Source organism: Gavialis gangeticus, unplaced genomic scaffold (assembly GCF_001723915.1).
Source record: "Gavialis gangeticus isolate Ggan-Ray unplaced genomic scaffold, GavGan_comp1, whole genome shotgun sequence".
NCBI lineage: Eukaryota > Metazoa > Chordata > Crocodylia > Gavialidae > Gavialis > Gavialis gangeticus.
This window is the reverse complement of record NW_017728998.1, coordinates 30,787,123-30,800,101: the sequence shown is the minus strand read 5'-3', so window position 1 is coordinate 30,800,101 and position 12,979 is coordinate 30,787,123. Positions and strand designations below refer to the sequence as shown.

Genomic DNA, 12,979 nt, shown 5'->3' with positions numbered 1-12,979 from the left:
CTTCCCCTAGTGTAATGTGTATCCAGGGAGCATTAACCCTTAAGTCACCGTCACCAGGTGATGCAGTGTAACATTTGTTCTATTGCATTGGTTATATATTACCTTGTAAATAATTAAATCCTGTAAATAGTTTTATAATGGTCTGCAAGGTTGTTTGATTGTAAGGGGAGGCTCTCTGCTTGGGGACCCTCCAGCAGCTACCCAGGGAGCTGGGTGTGGCCACTGGCTACCGGGTACCTCAGGATCCCACTATTCAGGTGAAGGCATGGGTAGTGTGGTGCCCAGGGTTACACATGTAAAATAACCATTGTTGCCATGGAAAAACATGGCAAAATGCAGATGCACATGGCAGCCAGGCAGTGTGGTGGAGAGTAGCTCCTGCAGCTCCCTCCGTGTTAGACTATGGGGGTGGCATAGGTGGAATGGGAGGGGCACAGACATCACTTGGGGGAGTGGATGGGGCACATACTCTTCCAAATTTCTGCACTCACAGTGGGGCGCAGGGCTGCAGCCTAGACGGAATGCCAAAATATATAGGTATTTAGAATTTATTTTATTACTAGTGAATTGTCCGTCAAGAATGATGGTGGGGCAGGGGGTGGCAGGGATGGAGCGTCACCACTCACCATCCCATGCTGCCACTGCCTCCCAGGAGTGGAGGGAGGGAAGCTTGCACGTGGCCACTGCTGCCACCACTCACCACCTCATGCTGCTGCTGCTCTGCATCTGGCTGCATGCCAGCCCCCTCTTCCCGCCCCCTGGCTCCACGTCCAGCCCCGCACCACCTGCCCTCCCCCCCGCTCCATGTCTGCCTGGCCTGCCCATCATTCTTGATGCAGCACTGGTTGGAGCCATGCCCCACCGGGAGCCACACACCCCAAGAGATAGACAGACACACAGACAAAGGTCTTTATATATATGTAGATAATGATTTATATAGATAATGATTGACACACTGGTAGGTTTCCAGATTGCTTTAAAATTGTAAATATAACAATAAAACACTGTGTTCAACTGATACCTATATATCTAGTGGCATTTCATATTCATCACTGAAAAACATAGATTTTGGGTTTTTTAATCAGAGAATGTTATAGGTTTTTTTTTTTAAATTCAGAGAATTTATGATTTTTAAACAGAGAAAACTAGAATCTCTGGCTGTTACTAAGAAAAACCACAAAGTTATGTGTACCAGTACAGAATGGTGCAGAGTTGGAAAGATGTAACTTGTAGGTGTGACACTTGTAGGCTTGTAGGTGTTATGCATGTGAATGCATTGAACCTTGCATGTGAGAATCTGAAGTTACTTTCCATTGAATCTCTTAATGGTGATAAATGTGTAGTTTTACTTTTTTTATACTATGTTCCATGCTTGCCAGTCTGGCAGCACTCTTTCCCACACTTGTGGCTGGAAAAATGTATTTATGAATGCCTTGGACAACCATAATAGTACGTAATCATCAAAAAAGATTAGGATAAATGACCCTGAATAGATTTTAAAAACCTGTCATTCTCTTTCTCTCTCTCTCTCCCCCTCTGTTTCATGACACTGTCTCCATCTGGAGATTTCATCCCAGATTTGAAATGAATAATATAGTTAGGGAATGTCCTGCTTTGAGCAGGGGGTTGGACTAGATGACTTCTTGAGGTGTAGCATTAATTTTCGATAATTCTGTGATTTTTTGAGCTTATTAAAAATAGGAAGTGGTTATCAAATATCAGTGAGAGGAAAAAACTACTCAAGAATTTTCTGATATTATTTAGCAGATCCATGTGGTAGTTAAACATCTATATCTATATAAGATTGCTTGTTATGAAAACACATGCAACAATTGTCAAATAAAAATAATAAAATTTCCTAAAATTAGGGTTGGACCTCAGGAGGTCATCTAGTCCAACCCCCTGCTCAAAGCAGGACTATCCCCAACTATATCAACTGTATTATCCCAGCTAAAAAGGCATGGGCTGCCTACGGCACCTGGGATTCTCAGGCAGTCTCCCATCCAAGTACTAGCCAGGCTTAGTTTGATGTTGTCTTTGCTGATGAGCTGGCACCTATAGAGACATTTTAAGGGCAGTATTTGCTGCCTGGCAGTAGTTTCAGTTAATTGTGGAGTTTTTGTTAAAGAACCCTGAATAATTCGGAGGAGGAAGCTGTACTCTTTTTGCCCTAAAATGGTATCTTTTAAAATTACTTTAAATTTTAATTTCCCATAGGAACATGACTTTTAGAGAAGTGGTACTCAAACTTTTGGCCCCGTGGGTCTGATGAATGCTGTAGAGCTAGTCTGCAGGTCAGATGAAACCCTGCGTCCTAGGTCTGGGCCCTGGCACCGCCCCTCCATACCTCACATGTCAGAATTGGGACTCAGGGCCCTAGTACTGCTCCTTCCTGGGTGCACACTGGGATTGGCTCCTGGGGCCCACTGCTGCCCCCATCGAGCTCTGCATGCTGGTATCGAGTGCTTGATCCAGCACACTGTGCTCAGGGCTCCCCAGAGGTCCAGAAATATGACAGCGGGGGGTGGTGCCACCAGGGCTCGAGCATTCCTGTTTTAGATTTATCACTGTTCAAAGTCGGTTACATTAAAGGAGCAGCAATATGCCAGTACTATTAAGTAACTTGTAGATACTGATGACTGAAGCACCATTTAAAAATCTTTCTCTTGGGTCCAGCTGAAAGTATACAGCTTACTATGTGTGCAGTGTATCTATTTGCTCTGCAAGCATGGAATTTGTCTCTGATTTGGACATATGTTGCAGTTCCATTTCTGTGAAAGTATCTTGACTATTTGCTTCTATCATTATGCATACGTATTTTGGAATTTTTTCCAATATCACCAGGCATCAGATTTACAGTACTATAAATCTGATGCCTGATGATATTGGAAAAAAATCCAAATCTTTGAAATGCTCCAGGATGGGTTTTTTCTTTTTCTTTTTCTCTTTCTATTTTTTTCTTTTCTTTTTTCCTTTAATTTAAAGCAGCCAACTTTGATGAATGACAAGTCTTCATCCTTTTTTCATAGGGGAAAAAAGTAGCAAAATAGCAGCTTTGATTCCTCTTTCTCCTGAGAAATGTTACAAGATATTTTGCAAGTTGCAATGTCATCTTTAAACCAGTGGTATTTCTTTTTTCCAAGAATCTTAGAATAGTTTTCTTTTTCCTGAAGTTATGTGCCATCTTGTGAAGATACATAGCACTCTTTAAATTGATCTTCATCTCCTGGAACGTTGATCTTTTTTTCTGGGAGATGATAAAGTTGTCATCAAAATGTAAAACTGAGCCTTTCATTCAACAGATACTTTTTTTTTTCCTTACCAGCTGTCAAAGGCTCTGTTCTTGCAATTGACTGCACGCAGATTCATCAGTCTGCCTTCCCAGAGCACTGTTGCTGTTGGGGGTTCATACAGGTGCATTGCTGCACATGTGCACAGTCAGCTGTTGAACTGGGGCCTTGAAAACTAATGAACAGCTTTTGTCAACCTGCTGTCTTTCTATTGGAGTCTAATAGTAACTGAAAAAGTCTTAGTTTGGAAAGCTCTATGCATTGAGTACTGTGCACTTGGTGGCAATGATTCTCATGCAGCTCTATTACTAGCTTTTATACAAACTTCAACATGTTTTATGAATAATAATAATAATAATAATAATAAAGAGTAATAACTAAAAATAGTAACTTGAATAGTAACAACCGGGGAAAATTTCAGTGATTTATTTCTAGGAAAATAAATTTCTTCAAGCACAAATTAAATCTCCCTTAATTGAATTTATCCTTGTTTTCATGGTAGTTTTTTATTGGGGTTTTTTTGTTCTACAGTCAGCCCTAAACGTGTACCAGGTGGTTGGTAGTATTTTTAAAAAAAGGATCAGTTTAGTTCTATGAAGACCTTAGTATTACTTATTTCTGAACATCGGTATGAGATTGTGGTTTGAGGGATGATGTTGGTTAAGACTTTGTTGAAAACATACTTAAACTTTGCATTTTCATAATTGTAGCATGTTCAACTTACTTTTAAAGTTTTTTGTACCAAGGTCTTTTTCTCATATTCTTATTTCTCTAATGAATTTCTTCCTTCTGGTTCTGGAACTACAAAAACTGTTGTGGCTGTAGACAGCATGATAGTAAATTATTTTGTATTTAAACCTGTTGCTTTTTTAGGTCTTTGTGTAAGTGATCCTTTACATTTTATAGATGAAGGAAGCCCGGTGTTATTTTTACATGATTGCTTTTATCTCACACGTTTATTTTCTTAGCACGACAGCTAAACCTTCTAGCAAGAAACTTAGGATCTTTTGTAAAAATAATTTGAATGTGTAAAAAAACAAAGGAAAAAAAGCCTGATTGGCAAGTAAGCATTTCAGAAGTGTTTCCTCAGTTGTACAGTTACAATAAGCTAACCAAAGAATGCTGCAACTGTAGCAGCATAAATTTCTTACAATCTTCTGAAATAATGACATTTCATATTTTGTTTTCAAATGGCTGCAATGTTGGGTTTGATGTCTTGTCTGAACAGAAGGTATCCACAGAAAATGATTAATTAAGTGGTTGCAAGTTAAGAAATTGTTTCTGTATCAAATTCTCACCAAAATATTGTTTGTCAATGATACTGGCCTCTCACATAAGAATAGTAGAACGCTGATCTGACCAAACCCACAAACGTTTGTGTTTTTTCTGCAAGTTTTTACCTTTGTATAATTTGCTGATTTGTCTGTTAAATTTTTGCTATCATCCAGAGTGTTAATGAATGCTGAACAATACCAGATCTACAACCAACTCTTTCAGGGAATGCAGAAATGTGCCCTATTCTGCTGTAGCATCATTGATAATTTGTGGCTGCTTCTGTTTGGCATTTTTCTCTTTTTGCTTGTGTAACAGTAATTAGCACTGATTTTCTCCTCTGACACTGATTGCAGACACAGAATTAGAGGTGATTGTTTAACATGTAGCCTATTGTATCCTTTAGGTTTTTGTTGTATACCTGCTCTATTAATGCTTGAGGCTATTAGCATCATGTCACATGACCTCTGCTTTGTGTATCCATTGTTAGGTTTGCTAGGTTGAGGCTGGGCATGTAAATTGGGAAAAGGGAGGGGGGGATGTATATTCTTGACTCCTAACTCAGCTACTCTACCTGGAATCCAGGATTTTTATGTTCACAGTGAACATGGTGTGTTCAGGAACACTCTTATTCCTCTCAAGCTACACTTGTTTGATAAAATGATACTTTGGGAACTTTTGCTGAATTCACAATTTTCAGAAGAGGAGGAAGATAGATTACATGTTCAGACTGAAAGCACAAATGTAGGGGGAAAGTCTATAGGAATTTTGCAAAAATAATTCAAATGTTGTTTTTCCCCCTGCCAGACATTTATCAGGTCATCGAGAGAGCATCATATTGATTCAGCAACAATAATCAGACATGACTTCATTGAGACCAATGGAGATAATTGATAACTGTAATTCCACTGGCATGTATGGTGTATACATTTCTCTTGCAAATGCCAGGTAGGTTTATTTATTCATTTATTTTGATGGACAAGGAGAGGGATGAGTAATGCTTGTCAGTGCCAAGGGACTGGTTCTCTGCTGCCTTGCACCTCATGTGGTCATTTTACCAGGACAAACTTCTGATGTTTCCAAATTGGAATTCTCCATTCATCCCAGTAGTAGTATTTTCCTCTGCCCAAAGTAAGAGATGAAAAATGGAGATGGGAAATCAAATGTTCACCACTGTCTGGGTATAAAGATTTTTTTCCCCCGAAGTGCAGCTTCTTTTTCATCTGCTGTGGTAGCTGAAAGTATGTGGAGGAAAGATGTTTCACTAGTACCTAATCTATTTTTGTATCATGGTGTCTGTGCTGAAATGCACTGGATGAACAGTGGCCAATCTCAGGCACAGTGCAAGTGGAGTACTGACCAACAGATTGTGGGGTAAACAAGCCTGGGAAAGTTCAGGTTTTGCTGGTGCCATGCAATTTAGCGAGTCTGCAGAATGTAAACCAATTCTCCTTCCCCTCTTTTGGCCTTTTACAGTTAGGTTGGGAGTACTTTTGGAAAGTGGCCTACCCTCCGTTCTGCAGGTCATGGATTAACTTCTGTAGTACAGGCTGCTGCTTTCCTGACCAAATCACTTTAGTTAAGTACAGATGTTCAAAAAGCCCCTGGTGGAACTTTTCTATCTTACTGCGCTTTACTTACAGTGCGATAAATTAGAGCGGGAGCCAACTGATCAGATGTTTGCTGTTTGATAGGCAGGGCAGCTGCTGCAAGGGCATGGACTCTAGAGCCCTTCCCCTGCAGCCTCTCTCCCTCCCCTTCCCATGGTTGGATTGTGGCATGCCGTGGGACTGGAGCACAGAAATCCTGCTCTTCTCTCTCCATTCCCACCCTGGCTGTATGTGGGGCTGGGATCAGAGGCCATCACTGACTCAGGCCAGTGGAAGCTGGGGGCGTAGGGCTGGCCCCATGCTTGGGCAGAGCAAACAAGCTCTGCCTGAGGCTGGAGTTCAGCCCTGCACAGTACCACCTGGGATGGCAGCAGTCATGCTCTAAGTTAACCCTCGATGGGATCTGACACAGACGTTCAGTAAAGTGCTCTAACAAAACACTTTACATTAGTACACACCCATCCAGAGTTAACTTAGATCCACCATTTTTAAGTGCTTTTTGTGCCATGAACATCTATTCTATTACGCCTATAAAACAATTTCTGCACACTTGAAGTGCATTAAGTGTAACATCTGTACCTAGCCTATGTTGCAAGAACACAGTGCCTGGTACTGGAGAACTTGGGCTCTGGAGCCTGCCTTTTTGCTTTGTCTCATAGGCTGAATGTTTGCGTGGCCACTTGATATTAAGTTGTGTTGGGGCATCACAACACACTGAGCTGGGCTGAAGTTCCAGGATTCAGCTTTGTTTGTCTGAATTTGATCTGAAAGATTTGGAGGCAGCAGGCTCAAATTTCCACTCAAACCCAGTAATGAGCTGAATTTCATATTGCCTGTACCGCACAGCCAGCTTGCTACACAGAATCTTAACAGCTTTAATAATTCCCCTAACCATCCAATTAGACTAATAATAAAGGCTTAATTACATATCCAGTTAATCATCAGATTTGTTCACCGAATGGCTTTAATTGGTAGATAGAGCTGTTACAGTATTCCAGTTTGAAAGCTCTCACCCATTTTTGCTCACAGCTATATCCACCCAACTGTTTTTATGATTGGGACTTGACCGGCATTATTAAGACAATAAAAAAGCTCAGGAGCTAAGAAACCTAACCACCCACTGCTATTGCAGCACCCTTCTATCCAAAGCTGCCTGTGTTCAAGTGTGACCCTCTGATTTATAGTGCTTTGTACTGCACATGTTCAAGGAACTCCAAATAGCAAATGGCTGCTTTACAGGTTTCCAAAAATGAAGCTGTTCTGTATTCTGCCCAGGTAGTTTTCACAAAATGATTGTTAAAGACTCTGGGACCTGGAAGGCCCTTGGCTTTGTAGGATTCAATAATGCACCACCTAAGCCATTTTGAAATAGATACTTCAGTAGCCCTGAGTCGTTTCTTATTATGGAAACATATAAATTGGCTCATCCTGTAAAACCCTTCAGTTTTAAAAATGTAAAACCTAATTGCCTTATGGACATTCAAAGAATGGAGGCGCTTCTCTGGGGAGATTTTGCACTGAACCGAAAGATGACATAGCTAGTTACTGATTAAAAAGAAAAAAAAGAGTTAACCTCTTGCTGCCAGTTGTCAGGATTCCCCCCCCCCATTTATATTTTTTTCATGGTCTTAATTGCTACTGGAGTTTTTGTACCGCACAATTTTTTTGCTCATTTTCTTTAGGGTTATGTGGAATAACTGCTTACAGGAACCTCGTTGTTCTAATCAGTTTTTCCTTGATGCTTTGAAATGGAATGACCTGTCCAATTGCAGAATAGCTTCCCTCATTTAATAAGCCTCCTGATATCCCTTCTATGCTCAGAAGACTCGTGCTCAAGCCTCAGCCTCTGCTGACAATATTGATCTTTGCTCTGTGTTTCAAATGTATCTCTGAAATCACCTTAACTTAAAAAAATCTTAAATTTCCAGTGTCAAGAATAATGATTCTGCTTTAACATAAATAATTTGCTATCAAAGAATAAGAAAAGGCAATATTTTTAGCAAGCTTTACACCCTAGGGAAGTAAATCACATATAAAAATGCACTTTCAAAGTGTGGGTCTGTAGAAAAAGGAGCAGTATGTGATTGGCAAAAAAAATGAATTTCTGTGAATTAGAACAACTCATTACTCGTGCTATACACACTTTACTGCCTTACATTCACTGTGCTTAGCTGGAATATAAAATAAAAAAACTGCAGCCCTTCTCCCTGGCCCTCAGTGGCAGTCTCTCTGATTGGATGCCACCTACAGCATGTCAGAGAGCATCAAGGAGCCAGAAGCTGGGAAACATGCAGAGTAACCGTTTCTTAAAGTGCATGTCACAAGTTACCTTTAAATATAGTTTTTGAGTATTTTAGCTTGAACAGACACTTCATTTCCCACTAACAACTCATTCAAGGGGGGAAAAACGTGGATCAATAGCATTTTGATAAAGTATGATTTCATAGCTGTCGTTTTTAAAAAAATGGAATAAAAGATTTCAGGAAATGCAGCTATATAACATTAAAGTAAATGGAATATTACTTTGGTAGTTATGCCTTTTATAATGGCTAGATTCAGTTGTGTTGACATGGGCATTGTCTGGATTTTGTTTAGTACAGTACCATATGCATTGCACATAAGAAATAACAGGGCTAATTGTAATATAGCCTATATGGCTATTTATTTTTCTTCAAACAATATGTTGCACCACTGTTCAGAGCATGTTTGTACTTCTACTGCAGCAATGTAACTTCTGTAATCTGAATTGGGGAGAGACCCTGCTTATCTAAACAATTTGCTGTTCTCTTCACTAACTTTGTACTTCAGAATGTACTTTTGAAAGCAGAATTCAGATAATTCTGAGAGAGGCTTGATCCTGCAAAGTGCTGAACCTTTCTGAAAAGGCATTAAGCACGTTAGGTCACATTGGCCGTAATGGAGACCCTCATAGCATGTAGTGTGGGTGTGTGCGTGTGCAATTTTGTTTTTTTTTCAGTGCCTTGTTCAATCAGGGTGTTCTGGTTGCCTCCTTCAGGAAATGTAATGATATCTTTCCATACTTTTGTTTTAGCCACTTGGTGCTATTTGGAGAGCTAGCTGCAAACAATACTGGATCTGTATATATGCCCAGTAATTTCACCATGGTGCTGTAAGCAATAATGATAGCAATATCAAAATATGCCTTTCATGTTGTATTTGGTTTGCCGAGTTAATCCAAAGTCTGAAAAAGGGACCAGTACATTTCACAAGCATAAGTAAAGCAGAAGCATTTACCTTTGCATTCAAATGTTTAACCTTCCAAAGGATATTTAATCCTTTGTTGATAACCAAAATAATTATTTCCTATGTTTAGTATGAATGTGTGTGCACCATGGTAAGATGAGGCGCAATTTCAAATGTAGAATTTCCTGTTCCTTAGTCAACTCAATTTATCCCTACTTCTTATGCTTCCCAGTGTGGTGGATGGAGTGGATGAGAAAAGAAATCCTCATATTTAGAAAACCAAATCCCTACTAATGATCTACACTGTTCTGATGCTTTGTGGCATTTCAATATTATTATTATTGGTCTCTGTAGGGGCTTAACAGAGAATGTAATCTTTAACTCAGGGGCATTTGGTGAAAGTTGCTGAGATTTTTGCCCCCTCTCCCATTGCTCTTGCACAAAATTTTGTGCTTAATTTTTAAATAGAAATCTATTTTTGTAATAGAGCCCTTAGAGGCTTGGAACTTATCTCATTACTTATATATCTGTTGTATCTTGTTCACTGAACCACCTCCTATAATCAGGTTGAAATGTTTTTATTTATCTTTGCCATTATGCAGTATAATACCTTGCTTACAACCAAATCAGGAATCTTTCTTGGTTTATGATGGTTCATTAAGTGAATACAATTAAGCATCTGTTCAAACTAAAATGTTAAACTTTATGACATTTGGGTTGATAGTCAAGTGTGTTCAGTACAAATGCCACATTTCAGTACTTGACTTTTTAAGATTTTACTACTATGACTTCTTCAATTTGTCTTTTGTTCTCTTATTTTTGGTCTCTACTACATTTTGTTCTCACTGTTTCTGAGGTGATGCCCCATGGTTCCCAGGCCTGCTTCTGACCTTTCACATTTTCTTGCCCGTTCCATGGGTGACACTAGCCTTGTTGCCTGACTTCCATTTCTTTCCTCACCTGCACCTTTTTTTTTTCCATAAGTCACTGTTTCTGAATCCCCATTTGCTTTCCTCATTTCTGCTTTAGCATATGGACAAATGTACGTGTGTAGCTGCTTAGAGGGAGAGGGAACTGCTGCACATGCCTGTATATTTTGTGTTTACATGTGCATGATCCTGTAGTGATATCAGTGAGTTAAATGAGCCTAACTGTAACCCTGATTGAAACAGGGTTAGAGGTGAAGCCCTTTTGTATTGCTACAGAATCACGCAGACCTAACAGTTGCATCCCAACAGCCTGTATCAGTAGCCTTTGAAAGCGATACAATTGCTACATCTGTCTCTACCCATAAAAGGAAAAGCTACAGAACCACAAGCTATGTGGTACCAAAATGAAGTTATGTGATTCTGTTATTGTCAGCGCTTTGGCCCCTGTCCCACCCTTATCAGGAATTAATGTATAAACACTTCAGTGCAGGGGCTGCACCTTTAGTATATTTCTAAAAAAGCACACAGCATGTTTTTGGCTATTCTAGCATTATTGGGTGCTCGCTCATATTAAAAAACTGAGCTTAGTGTGATGGCTCAACCTGTGATCTGAACAGAATCTAGGCCAGCAGGACACAGTTGTGAAGGTGTCTTTATACCACCTTTCACATTCCCAGGATTCTGGATGTAATTTAAAGCTGCCACCTTTTTAAAGCTGATTTTAACCTTTGCCAAGCTGCTCACCTCAATATGGGGCCATTCTAGCTGCAGCGGATAGTCGGTACACAGACATACTCCAGTAACTCCTCTTCTCACCATGACTTCCACACGGCGTGTTGTGATCTGGGCATGCCTAGCTGGCCAGAGGCACCAGGACTCTAAGTCCCTTTGCACATAGAGCAGCATAGAAAATGTGGATGTATTTTCCCATGAAGCCCAAGAAAGAATAGATTAAAACCAAACCTGTGGATCCTGGTGTGAGACGGGAGTCACAGAACCTTATAATTCCAGCGCTCTAAATGGCTTGTATATGGAAGTGGTTGAGACTCACCATGGTGTCTGAGTGAGACGCACAAAAGTACTAGGTTAGAGAGTCATAAGTACTAAGTGTACATCTATTTCAGAGGAGGGGGACCTTGGGTGAAACTGGATCTTATTTTCATTTAGATTTTAACTAAATGGTCTAACAGAAATCCCGAGGTATTGTTTTCCTGTGGGTACTGTGTCTTGGGGGGAGAAAAAAGGAATGGAAACTTAAAATGAATTGAATGTGCATGTGGTTCTTTTTGGTATGCAATATCCTTTCATGGTTGCATACTTGAAATCAGGGATAAATTAAGACATGAGCTCAATTGGCAGGCTGGTTGAATTTATCCATCTTTAAACTTGCAAAAAGAGAAATACTTGGTATTTTTGTTTTAGGACCATATACAATCTGCTAAATAGATTATTATTTGTTACTGCCATACAACTGGGCTGACCACAGGGAAAGTTCTCTCATTTGCTCCAAACTTCATTGTGATACCAAAATACCAAGTACTAAAACAATTTTAGCAAGGAAGTTTTCTCTATTTCTTCTTGCCTACTGTGAGAAACAGATTATTGAAATGGATCCCTCTGGCTGGAAATTTATGTAGGATTTTTTACCTTATTACAATTAAACTAACATTCTAATTTTTTAAAAAGAAACAAATGCATACCTTTCCCCTATTAAATAATCTGTGTTCTTTCTAGACCTCGTGGGAGAAGTTAGAATCATGTGTTATTCACTGTTACAAAAACATATGTAAAGACATAAAAATACAGATCAAAACTGAATGAAGAAGATTTTAAAGTTGTGATGACTGAATTTGGCATGCCTATTCATCTGAAAGTAAATGCTTACCTGTAATCTCTGAAGCTGTGATCATCCTCCATCATGCTCACCTCTTTTTCTTTTTCTCTTCCGCTGCACCTTAATATCTAAAGTCCTCAGTTACCTCCTCTTTGTTGTTATTCCTTCTACTCCTCTCTTTACCTCCACTCTAAGAGGCCAGTTGCCAAAGGAGAGTCATAGAGAAGAAGGTCTCAAAGGGACTTCCAGAAGTCGTCTAGTCTAGGACTGGATGGTGCTCATGCCACTGTTTGGCTTCATTGTCTGGCTCCTCTCTCTGATAACTTCTGGTTGGTCTGCTCTCTCCTAACCCCAGCCCCCTTCTCTCTTCCTGTGAATCTGCAGTCAGACATATAGAATAAGAATAGAGGAGCTGAGTTTGAGTAGCTGTCCAAAAAGGTAGTATACCTCCATTTTGGCTTAGCAGGCAGAAGGGCCATGTACATGACTGGATGAAAAATGAAGATGTAAGAAACCAAGTGGCTCTAGCAGTGCTAATAAAAACACGGGCATTTAGAAACATAATTGGAAAACGGGTCTGAAATACTGAGATTCTCTCCTAAAGATTGTATTGTCTTAACTTGTAGTATGTGTCCCAAGACTTCTATAGTAGAAATATGTTGGAATGATACTGCAATTAAACTGCTATGGAAACATTGCATTCCCTGCTATGAAGCATTGCTGATGCAGATTTTTATTTAAAGACGTCTAAACTACTGACCTCAGTCCCTAGAGCTCCGGCCATATATTTAGAATGCTGAATAAGGATTTTAGGGGCCTAACTTTAGATATCCATTAAAA

The 12,979-nt window shown here is 39.7% G+C and overlaps 1 pseudogene; it reads left to right on the top strand.

Moving 5' to 3' along the window:
* The window catches only part of LOC109289296, a 67,938-nt pseudogene that overhangs the window by 47,835 nt on the left and 7,124 nt on the right, over positions 1 to 12,979 (top strand).